The 12,666-nt window shown below is 40.7% G+C and overlaps 1 protein-coding gene across 2 annotated transcripts in view; it reads right to left on the bottom strand.

The window, feature by feature from the left end:
• Positions 1-12,666, bottom strand: part of LOC129771352 (uncharacterized) — a 59,309-nt gene that overhangs the window by 36,244 nt on the left and 10,399 nt on the right. The window contains exon 1 of one of the 2 annotated variants that reach the window (XR_008742349.1): positions 92-632. The exons of the other annotated variant lie outside the window; for it this stretch is intronic. The gene's annotated coding sequence lies outside the window, so the exon portion shown is untranslated. Of the gene's footprint in view, positions 1-91; positions 633-12,666 lie in introns of those variants that run through there. 2 annotated transcript variants of the gene reach the window in all.

Genomic DNA, 12,666 nt, shown 5'->3' with positions numbered 1-12,666 from the left:
GTTTTCCTTCTCAGGTTACCTAAAGATCACCTTGTCGATAGTTCGCGTTTACACAATCACATCACTTACCACGGTGAATCCTAATTCTTACCTCTCCCCACTAACAATTATCCCTTCCATGATAAACGCTAGGGAACCACGCTATAGAGGCGACCCTTCTGGCCTTCGGGCAGCGAATATCATACTAACATAAGGACGTGGCCGGCGTCGTTATTGACCATTTAAAGCTCGAATCACCGAACATTACAAAATGAGAATAATTTGCTAGTCCCGAGCGTTATTCTGTGTGTTCTTTGTGCAATTTGGTTGGTTCAGGTCAATCACGGAGAGCAACTACGAACTGTACAGTCTACCCAAGTCCAAGCTCAAGCTCAATCAACTGACAACTTTTGTTCATACTGAGTACTGTTTCCTATTATTCATAGTAGCACCATTTTGGTTCGTAAATAAGTTCACACAACATGTGAAATGATGAATTGTTGCATAAATTATAATTTTAGTATACATTTTAGCTGCGACCACTCACGAGACGCGACACGGGACTAAGACACAACACTTATAGTCCTTACAAACATTAAACGGGTTAAAATGACTTTTTTCGTCGACCGGTTTCGGGCTCGATGTTGCCCATCTACTGGACGGTGTCCGACTAGTTAGAATAAGTACTAACACATATTCGTACACAGATCAGTACTCGTCAAAGAGTAATTTCGCTAAGTTGTCAGCTTCGTCAGATGGAAGAGAGGAGATGGTATGGGCGCATCTTCCTCATTCATGAGTGGATGGTCAATTGTACAGATATACATAGACTCCCTTGCATTCAACTTTGAGGCTTCCCGGATGTTTTTGATTGTTTCTCCCAATCTATGACTCCAATCTATGGTCTTGGGCAAAAGCGTGTGCTGCCGCACTTGAATTAACTCTTTAACTCTTTCATTATCCACCGCATTCTTATGTTAACGTAGGCGGATTTTGAATTTCCGACGTGATTGGCCGAAGTACACACTGGTGCAGTCTTTGCAGGAGACCTGATAGATCCCTGATTTTTCATCCAGCGGAATTTTATTTTTAAAGTTGCACAAAAGGTCTTTCAATGTGCTCTCGCTTTTGTACACCACATGACACCCATGTTTCCTGAGGGTAGACTGGACTGCGTTGGTCATTTTTGGGTAATACGGCAAGCTGATTCTTCTATGTTGTTCCTTCTCCTGCTGGTGTGGTGATGTTATCTGTACGTTTCTACTGTTCGTGTTTTTGGAGGATTTTTTCCACGAAACCCTTCTCGTACCCATTCAGTTCTTCAGCATGGTGAATTATATTTCTTTCCGCTGCGAAATCATCTCTCTCCACAGGTATGTTAAAGAGACGATGCGCCATGGAATGAAAAGCTGATTGCTTTTGAGCGCCAGTCGGAGTCGGAGGTTATGTATCTGTCTGTAGACGTTGTTTTATGGTATATCCCAAACTTTAGCCGATTATCTTCCTTCCGGGTAATATTCAAATCCAGAAGTGTACCGTTCTGTTCTTTTTCAACAGTGAACTTGATGGTTCTATGTCGAAAGTTCAGTAACTCCAACGTCTGTTTCAGGTAACGTTCTTTCACAACTGCGAAGATGTCGTCTACATAGCGTCTCCACATTCGAGGGAAGTATTTTTCTATCTCCAATTCTGTTTCAAAACCTCTCCTGAAAACTTCTGCCAAAAGTGGCGAAAGCTTGCTACCCATACTGAGACCGAACGTTTGTTTGTAGAACCCTGAACCCTGATCCAAACAGGTTTTTGTCACCAAAAGATATTCTTTGATCTGATTGGGAGATACTCGTTTCCGTTCCAGATGCCTGCGCAAACTATCTAACGCCTCAGTTACTGTTACGTTCGGAAAAAGGGCTGTAACGTCGAACGACACCAGAATTTCCTCTCGCCTCTCGCCAAAGTCTACAGACAGATACATAACCTTCGACTCCAACCATTTTGGCACTCAAAAGCAAGCAGCTTTTCATTCCATGGCGCATCGTCTCTTCAACATACCTATGGAGAGAGATGATTTCGCAGCGGAAAGGAATTGAATTCACCATGCTGCAGAACTGAATGGGTACGAGAAGGGTTTCGTGAAAAAATCCTCCGAAAACCACTAAAAGAAGAAACGTAGAGATAACATCATCACAATAGAGCAGGAGAAGGAACAACATAGAAGAATCAGCTTGCCGTATTACCAAAAAATGACCAACGCAGTCCAGTCTATCCTCAGGAAACATGGGTTTCATATGGTGTACAAAAGCGAGAGCAAATTAAGAGACTTTTTTGCAACCTTAAAGATGAAATTCCGCCGGATGAAACATCAGGGATCTATCAGGTCTCCTGCAAAGACTGCACCAGTGTGTACATCGGCCAAACACGTCGGAAATTCACCTACGTGAACATAAGAATGCGCTGGATAATGGAATAGTTAACGATTCGAGTGTGGCAGCACACGCTTTAGTCCAAGACCACGTCATAGATTGGGAGAAGGCTAAAATAATCAAAAACATCCGGAAAGCCTCAAGGTGGGACCAGAATGCCGCGCTATGCGTCGCGTTACGACAATTGTGTTTTGACATTTCATTTTAAATATGTGTGTTTCCATTTAGTCGAACGCAATAATGCGTTTCGTCATTAGCATCGTTGTACTAAACGCTAACATTTGTTCTAAACTGCTTCCGCCGAATTCGCGATGACAGTGGCATGGTGTCGACATCTGGTGGCAACTTCAAATTAGGGCCATAGTTTGGGTCCCAAACTCGTCAATGTAATCTCTATCAGATTAGAAGACACGAAGCCGGTTTTAAAATTCTAAAATTTGAAAGAAAATTTTCACATCATGTTATTTGATTACTTGAAACACGTGTTTCTGACTTCATTCAACCATGGCTAAACAATTCCAACATTGTTGCTGAATTTTTTCATCATAATATAGAGTTGTCTTCATAAACAATTTTCGTATGAGACTTTTTCACCACCTACAAACAAAAATGTTTTTCATTTAAATAGAATACTAGTTTGATATGGAAAAGCTAATTTTCATTCAAAATTTTAATTTTGAAAATGTGTTCATTCCGACTTAAAATCAGATATTCTTTTACGCTCCTTTAAACTAGTAAACGAAGCTCAATGCCGCCAGCGCCGATATGTCAATGTGTTGTTTTTGAAAGCATTAAACTGATCCGTGGACACAAAAAGAACAAGATTTTCACACGAATTTTATTTTGTTTTTGTTTACATGAAAAGCTGTGACGCGAATGCTAGATTGTGACTGCAAATCAACAGAATGCGTCAGGCGAATGTGTTAGTACAAAACGCAAGCAATGACAGCTGATGAGAAGCAACGCACAACGCGGCATTCTGTTTCCACCTTCACAGTTGAATGCATGGAAGTCAATGTATATCTGTACCATTTATCATCCACTCATGAATGAGGAAGATGCGCCCATATAATCTCCTCTCTCCCATCTGACGAAGCTGACAACTTAGCGAAATTCTTCTTCGACGAGTACTGATATGTGTACGAAAATGTGTTAGTACTTATTGTAACCAGTCGGACACCATCCAGTAGACTGGCAACATCGATCCCGAAATTGGTCGACGAAAAAAGTAATTTTAACTTAATGTTTGTAAGGACTATATGTGATGTGTCTTAGTCCCGTGTCGCGTCTCGTGAGTGATGATAATTGTCCTTACGTTGGCACAAACCAAAATTAAGTTTTTTGCTGTGGGGTCTGAGAGCAGACAAACGACCACAAGTTGTAAATATAGATTTCGATACTGATTTTCTGAGAAAGAACTCAGATAAAAAGATTTTTTCAAGCCAAAAACACAAATTTTATTGTGTCAACCCTGCCATTCAGCCGATAGTCGTTCTCCGTGGGTCTGATTGGATGTATTCATTCATCAATAAAGAAGCTGGGACATATCAGAATTGTTAATCGTCTTTAATAGTATATTAATGAAGGTAAATCTTAGGAAACATGTCAAATCAGAAGAGACTGTGGAAAAAAAATTAAAAAAGTCTGGAAAAAGTGGCCACTTCCGCTGCAAAATCGTCTGTGCCGAACCTCATCGAAAAATTCAGAGGAATAGTCTACCATCTTGGATACACAAGAAGTGGAAAATAGCATTTGTGCGTGGACATATCAGAGATAATGTCACAAAACAAAGACAAAAAAGAATTCATAAACCAAAATACCCATTTTCAATTATTTTTAAGGTACAGAATGATCAGAAGGACTTTATGGTGAGATCTATAGATTGATAGCAGCCTTGAAGTTACCGATTGACTGATTGACTGGGAGTTGATGAGAAGAGCGTGAAAAAGTCTCCACAACATTCGGTAATTTGCCGATCGCTACAAACGGGCATTTCTGAAACTAGATCACATGGGCCTTCACGCATAAAAGATCAAATTAATTCAAGAACTCAGTCATTTTGTCCATTCGTCGCACCGGTCAATCGTGAGTTCTCTGATTGACCCACTGTGGCGTCCAAAAATCGAGGGGCGAAGGGGTGTTGAAAACGAGAGCTTGCTGAGACCAAAGAGGAAGAACCCTAGACTAAACACGTCAATCAGTAGATTTGAGGACTACCCGGATTGTACGTATCCTGCTAGAATACTTGTTTTGCAAGCTCCCTGAGGGGGTTCGGAAGAGTAACTACTCGTTTACTCTCGAAAATGCAAGTGCTCTTTATTTCAAAAATTTCGGTTTATATATACAATAGATTAACCTAATGCATGAGGGAATTTCCATTTCCCTCTACTCTACCGATAACCAACATCGCATTGGTTATCGCCTAGCCGGCCGGGGTTTCCCACCGCAAACAAACTATACAACTTATTCAAACATTTTATTGCCAGCCATCTGTTACCTATGCGTCGATCGATAAGCGACCGACCTTGTCTATACATTCAGTACACTTATTTGTTGTACCAGTCATAAATTATTCTATTTCCTTTCTCGCATGCACAGGCGGAGATAAGTACGCGGCGCATGCTGATTTGTGCCTATCCCTTCTATTCAGGAAATGAATCATAAATTTTATTGCTCCTTCTTGTGCGAGATGATCGCGGAGATTTACCTTTTCCCTTTTCTTTATGTTGGGATCGTAAACAAAATATATATTTATGCTAATCGGCAGCATATGCTGCCTCGCTATTTGCCTTCGGATCGTAAATCTTGCTCATGTTTATCATTCTCTATTCCTTTGCAAGAGAGCCCTATCTGCTATTTGAAGGCAAGCGTATCGCGCTTACAGATAAGCACGCGCAATATTTTTTTTTTTTATTAATCCGATTATTTTTACAGGCTCAGTTACATAAGTTTAATGGAGCCAAACTCTTAACTATATTTCAACTAGCATATATCAACATGTTGTTTCCTTAATTCTATGGTTAATGAAATAGGAAACCGATTACTCGCGGTCGACTCGAGTTTAGAAGGGTGACACATTTTCATTAGGAAAAGGATGGGATGTAAGGAGATGTGTGTTTACACTCGCACTCACATTCACATTCACATTCACATTCACATTCACATTCTCATTCACACTGACACTTCACACTCAATTCTTAAAACTATCCTTACATCTAATATGTATTTACAATTTAACTTATTCTAATGTTAGTAGGAAGGGAACCGATAGCTCGCGAAGGACGAAAAGGAGGGGAAAAGGATGTATGAACAATCACACTCGAAGATCGATAGCTTTAAGGAAAACATATATTTGGGACATGTAATCAAGGTCTAACCGAGCCAACACATCTCTCACCGGCACATTGGACTGCTTTCCTCCAGCCCGAAGGGAGTTTTCAAAATTCGATCTGGCGACAAGATACAACTCGCACGACCAAACAACGTGTTCGATGTCGTGGTAACCATGGCCACAACCGCAGAGATTGCTGTCGGCAAGATTAAAACGAAAAAGCAGCGCGTCTAACGAACAGTGATTGGACATGAGTCGGGAGAAGGTGCGAATAAAGTCCCGACTCAAGTCCAGACTTTTGAACCACGGATTGAGGCTAACCTTAGGGATAATTGAGTGGAGCCACCGGCCCAATTCATCTTCGTTCCATTTGCGTTGCCAGTTAACGATGGTATTTTTACGAACTAAAGAATAAAATTCATTGAAGGCGATTTGACGCTGATAAATTTCGCCTTCAATTGCACCTACCTTTGCTAATGAGTCAGCCCTCTCATTACCCGGAATTGAGCAATGTGAAGGGACCCAGACAAAGGTAATGACATAACAGCGTCTGGATAAAGCACTCAAAATTTCTCGTATTCTCTCAAGGAAGTACGGCGAGTGCTTTTCCGGCCTCACTGAACGGATAGCTTCGACAGAGCTCAGACTATCCGTTACAATGTAATAGTGTTCAACAGGTCGTGAGGCGACGCTGTCCAGCGCCCAGTGTATTGCTGCCAATTCAGCAATATACACTGAGCAAGGATACTGAAGACTGTGTGAGGTGCTAAAAAAATTGTTGAACACTCCAAATCCTGTGGACTCATTCATAGAGGACCCATCAGTAAAGTACATATTATCACAATTGACACGCCCATACTTTGCTTCGAAAATCGTAGGAACGATCCCCGATCGATGATAATCTGGAATTCCATGGATATCCTGCTTCATGGACAGATCAAAATGCACAGAGGAATTGATGTAGTCAGGAAAACAAACACGGTTGGGAATATACGAAGAAGGATCAACCTGCATGGAGACGAATTCATGATATGAGCTCATGAATCCAGAATGAAAATTTAGCTCGATCAGCTGCTCAAAATTTCCGATCACCAATGGGTTCATAACCTTACACCGGATGAGGAACCGAAGAGATAATAAATTGAAGCGATCTTTTAGTGGGAGTACGCCTGCCAAAACCTCGAGGCTCATGGTATGCGTTGAGGGCATACATCCCAACGCAATACGGAGACAAAGATACTGAATTCGCTCGAGTTTAATGAGGTGTGTTTTGGCAGCTGATTGAAAACAGAAACTGCCATACTCCATCACTGAGAGAATAGTTGTTCGATACAACATTATAAGATCTTCGGGGTGGGCTCCCCACCAGGTGCCGGTAATTGTACGGAGAAAGTTTATTCTTTGTTGACATTTTTTACTCAGATACCTAATATGGGCCCCCCAAGTACATTTGGAGTCGAACCAGACCCCAAGATATTTGAATGACATAGCATGAGTGATCGGTTTACCCAAAAGTTGAAGCTTTGGTTTTGCTGGTCTATGCTTCCTAGAAAAAAACACCATCTCTGTTTTCTCCGTGGAGAATTCGATCCCTAGCCCAATGGCCCAGGTTGAAAAATTGTTCAAAGTATCTTGTAAGGGTCCTTGCAGGTCGGATTCGTTTGATCCTACGACAGACACCACTCCATCATCTGCAAGTTGTCTTAGGCTGCAATTTTGTGTAAGGCAATTGTCGATGTCGCTTACATAGATGTTGTACAAAAGGGGGCTTAAACATGAGCCCTGGGGGAGTCCCATGTAGGAGACCCGACTTACTGTCGAATCCCCGTGAGAAAAATTCAAATGTTTCTCACAAAGCAAGTTATATAACATATTATTCAATAGAGGCGGCAGACCCCGAGAGTATAATTTGTCTGACAGGACCTCTATTGAAACTGAATCAAAGGCCCCCTTTATGTCCAAGAATACTGAAGCCATTTGTTTTTTTTCGGCGTAAGCCATTTGAATTTCTGAAGAAAGCAACGCAAGACAATCATTTGTCCCCTTGCCCCTGCGGAACCCATATTGTGTATCTGAGAGTAGGCCATTCGTTTCAACCCATCGATCAAGGCGAAACAAGATCATTTTCTCCAACAATTTCCGTATACAAGACAGCATTGCTATTGGGCGGTACGAATTGAAGTCGGACGCGGGTTTTCCGGGTTTTTGAATAGCTATAACTCGTACTTGTCTCCAATCATCTGGAACAATATTATGTTCCAGAAACCGATTGAATAAATTCAACAAGCGATGTTTCGCCACATCAGGGAGGTTTTTCAACAAGTTGAACTTAATTCGATCCGATCCCGGAGCAGAATTGTTACATGAAAGGAGAGCAAGAGAGAATTCTACCATCGAAAACTCATAATCAAGATCGCACCTATCTTGTGGTATATTTCGAACAATTTTTTGCACGGGAGCGGAATCGGGACAAACCTTTCGTGCAAAATTAAAAATCCATCGATGTGAATATTCTTCGCTTTCATTCGTTGAAGAGCGATTTCTCATGTTTCGAGCCACTTTCCATAATTTTTTCATTGACGTTTCTCGTGACAAACCTCCCACGAAATTTCGCCAATAAGCACGTTTTTTCCCTTTGATCAAATTTTTGAACTGATTCTCAAGGGCTAAATACGTTTGAAAATTTTCAGGAGTTCCACGTTTCCGAAAAGCTTTAAATGCATTCGATTTTTCTATATAAAGCTTGGAACATTGGCTATCCCACCATAGATCACGCGCAATATTGACACTGCTCATTTGAGCAGTGACACCCACTGAACACCGTCGCATCGACTCTGCCATTTCTATTATAATCATCTTCAACGAGGTTATTCTGCTTTTCAGAAAGCGGATTCAAGAGCAGGTTTTGTTTACGCTGAGGTTTACGGGTGTCATGATTATTGTTCAATTTTGCGCAACAGAAATGTGCCTTGGCCGACAGATTCATTCAATTCAATACCTGTAGCCTACTTTTTATGTGGAACGCCAGCCACAAGACATTCGCAACAACATAATTGAAGAACCATTTATCTGAAATGTATTTACGGATGAAAGGTTTCGATCCTACACTGCCCATGATCGCGTAGGAGACGTGATCACCAACACCATTAGTGTTGGGAAAACGCAATTTTGTTGTTTTTTGCCTACAAGCGTAACCATGCAAATTTCCAATGAAATAACCTGTCCAGTTAAAGGATATTATCCATAAAAAGGGGGCCTAGGAGATTTTGCGGATTAAAACATATGTTTTTCCATTTGGAAAACGCTTACGTCTATTTATGCGAACAATCAATCGTTTCAATGAACATTTGTTCACATAGCTAGATGTAATCACCAGGTTGCCCTGTCTGTTGGTAATTTGCAACATGATTTACCGATATCACGATGAGAAATTTGACACAATCGCATAAAGATGGTGGAGTGACTTACACCAACGGTATGAGTAAATGCTGAGTATGAGAATAATTCGATGTCGAATTCGAAGAGTTTATAACTAAGAACCAATATAATTTTTATTTTACTACTGACCTGATTGTTTCATTATCTACTTGAAGATTCAAATGCAGACAGTTAGGTAGTTGTAACATTTAAAAAACACATTTGCTTCTCTTTGTTCATTGTTCAGTGCAGTGTACGAAAAATAGTAATTATATGAGCAGTGTTTCAATGGTTTCTCAGGAAACACTAACTAATAAGACACTATCGTGACCGGCATGTTTGGACTCTACAAAGAATGTGATTCAAATGTAGATTAAGCTTATAGCACATAATACTTATAATTGTTGATTTTCGAACGATGTATGAAAGCTGTATGGAACTACGTTTGTTATGTGGACAAACAGTGATTTTTCGGAAACGTTTTTTCAAAATTGCTCAAATGTTTCCGAACAAAAAATGTTTGTTTGCATGTTGAGCAAACGTATTACATCGCGTAGGATGCAAAATGGCGAAAAGTAGCTTTTGTTCATTTTGTCGCTTACGTCTCCTATACAAACATGGGCAGTACACTGCTCCATAGTTTTTTTTCTTATGAAGTATTTTATTAGATACGATTCAGAAGCAAATTATGGTCTTCTTTAAAATCTACTGTGTATCCATTACACTAGCTGCATGTTTAGACGTAATCTTTAAAACAACTTACCCCATTAGCCTGCTGGTTGTCTGTAATATTTATGTGTGTCCATTTCGATCTCTAGACTTCATAGGACGCACACCAACTTTTATTTCTAAACAGGCTACAAGTCGTTTGCCAATCCTCCCGGTGATTTTCACATTCCAAAAAGAGTTTCCGGTGCTGGGTAAAAAACTTGCTGCTACGTTCTCAACTACGTAATCACTCAGAACGAATGTTCCTTTTTTCAAGGGGCATCGAATAGTTGGAACAAACAGTGACAAATAAAATGAAAATAGTCCTTCCTTGATTTCACATATATTGGAGTGATGTAAATCGGTCATGAATGGTGAACAGTTCGCGAGATTTGAATCATCACATTTCGTTATCGAAACAAAGATATCAAATCCGGTAGGTAAGTTCTCGCCAAAGATAAATTCACCATTGACCATAGTACTCGTACGATTGTACTGTGCTATTTGGAAATCGGGAACATTGGTCGGAAGTTTTTTATGTGTGGGGCATTGACCTACTCGATGAATAACAAGACGTTTCCTTGTGTCTTCCGTTAAACCAAATCTTTTCAAGATTGTTTGCACACTGTTTGCATTTGTCAGACAGATATTAGTTGCTAATGCGAAAAGGTACCACAATTGCAGCTCCATTGCGACGTTCAATCCGAACTAATTACGGAATGAGTCGTGAACTGTTCCGAAAAACACAATATCTCTTCTAATCGGAACCATATACTGCGTACATTTAGCTTCGCCAAAATATTTTTTTTTTATTTTCGCTTATTTTACGTCGGCATATTTCCGCCACTTTAGTGCCAATCACCAACATCAGGGAGGCGACTCCACCTGTTCCTACCTATCAGACTCAACAACTCATGAGCCGGGCCAACTTCTTTCACTTCCCTTCCGAAGGAAGACGTAACCAGAGATTTTTCGCCTCAGAAAATCCCAACGACGCCAGCTGGGATTGAACCCAGACCGATCGGATTGTGAGGCTGTTACGCTAACCACACAACCACTGGCGCCGTCACGCCAAAATAATGTTCGATAGCTATTTTGTTTGTCCAACATGTCTATGTAATTAGATAACATTTTAAAATTATTCTAATCCCGGTGAAGCGGTTATTAAGAATTAGTTTTGCCTGTGATGAACACAAACTAGCTCCACATAAAAATGGGAAAAATGGCTAATTAGGCATATTTTTGCTTGTCAATTATAACTGACCGCAACTAAAACCTTCAACGTATTGAAAGAATAAATAATGGCAACATACAGTCATTCAATGCCATACCGATTGAATGGTTCGCACATTTTCGTGAAAAGTGGTAGTTTTGTTCCTTATCGCAACATATAGGGTTGGGGAAAAAGAAATGTCGTATTTCTGATCGAAATTTGACGCTTTATTTCACATACTTAAAACTATCCAATTTAAGTCAAATATGCGCCGTTTTGTTCGCAAACTTGTTGGCATTTAGAAGGCAACTTCATTATCCCCCCCTTATAAAGCCCCCTCCTTATTTGCAAAAAACTCAGACAGCCAGTTTTCGCAAGACTCTTTTGAGGTCAACTTAGTTTCATCAAGAGCGTTTTGCATGGACCGGAGTAGATGATAATCACTTGGAGCCAGGTCCGCACTATACAGTGGGTGCAATAGGACATTCCATCCGAGCTCTCGTAGATTCTGGCGGGTCATCAAAGATGTGTGAGGCCGAGCGTTGTCCTGGTGGAAAACAACACCATTCCTATTGATCATTTCTGGCCGCTTCCGGTCAATCGCCTGCTTCAAACGGTCAGGCTGCTCACAGTAGAGAACCGAGTTGAGGGTCTGGCCACAGTTGAGCAGCTCATAGTGGATGATTCCCTTCCAATCCCACCAAACACACAGCAAAACCTTCCTGACCGTCAATCCGGGCTTGGCGATGGTTTGGGCCGGTTCACCGCGCTTCGACCACAACTTTTTTCGCTTTAGGTTTAGTCGTTCCGTTTCAGCAGTGCATCGCAGGCGTTGAATCGGTCTAAAATATTTTTTTGCGTCAACTCGTGTGGCACCCATACACCCAGCTTTTTCTGGAATCCAATCTTCTGCAAATAGTTCCAAACGGTTTTATGGTCTATACCCAGTTTCTGGCCAATCGAACGAGTGCTCACTTGTCGGTCTACTTGGATGATTTCAACGATTTTATCGGTTTCCACGACGATTGGCCTACCAGTACGGAGTGTATCTTCGACAGCCACTACACCAGAACGAAATCGATCAAACCAACGTTGTGCTGTGCGAATCGTTACAGTATCGGGTCCAAAAACTACACGATTTTTTCGGCCGCCTTCGTTGCAGTTTTAACTCGCAGGTAGTAAAAACGTAAAATATGCAAAATCCATCTTTGACGCGCTATAACTAGAGACTGAAAAGGACAATCACAACATTTGTAGCAGCAATTGTCGTCTTTAAATAGCCGTATAGTATAACGCGATGCGATAAGTACAACACAAGATGTGTTTAAGTGTTGCCATATATTGACAATATACGACATTTCTTTTTCCCCAATCCAATATATATCTTTTTTATTTTTTTCATCGGGGTGATCATTTCTATTTCAGTGTGGTCCAAAAAATCAATTGTCCCCTTTTTTTCAAAAATGCCTTTTTTTTCAAAAAATTATGACTTTTGAACTACTGGACTGATTCAGATGATCGACATATCAAATTGGAGCAAATGAAATAACTTTGAAAAATCATGACTCAGAAACGAAAAAAAAGTCTCTCTGGTTTTT

The sequence above is a fragment of the Toxorhynchites rutilus genome, chromosome 2, assembly GCF_029784135.1.
Source record: "Toxorhynchites rutilus septentrionalis strain SRP chromosome 2, ASM2978413v1, whole genome shotgun sequence".
Lineage (NCBI taxonomy): Eukaryota > Metazoa > Arthropoda > Insecta > Diptera > Culicidae > Toxorhynchites > Toxorhynchites rutilus.
The sequence above is the reverse complement of the archived record's forward strand: the minus strand, read 5'-3'. Positions and strand labels throughout refer to the sequence as shown.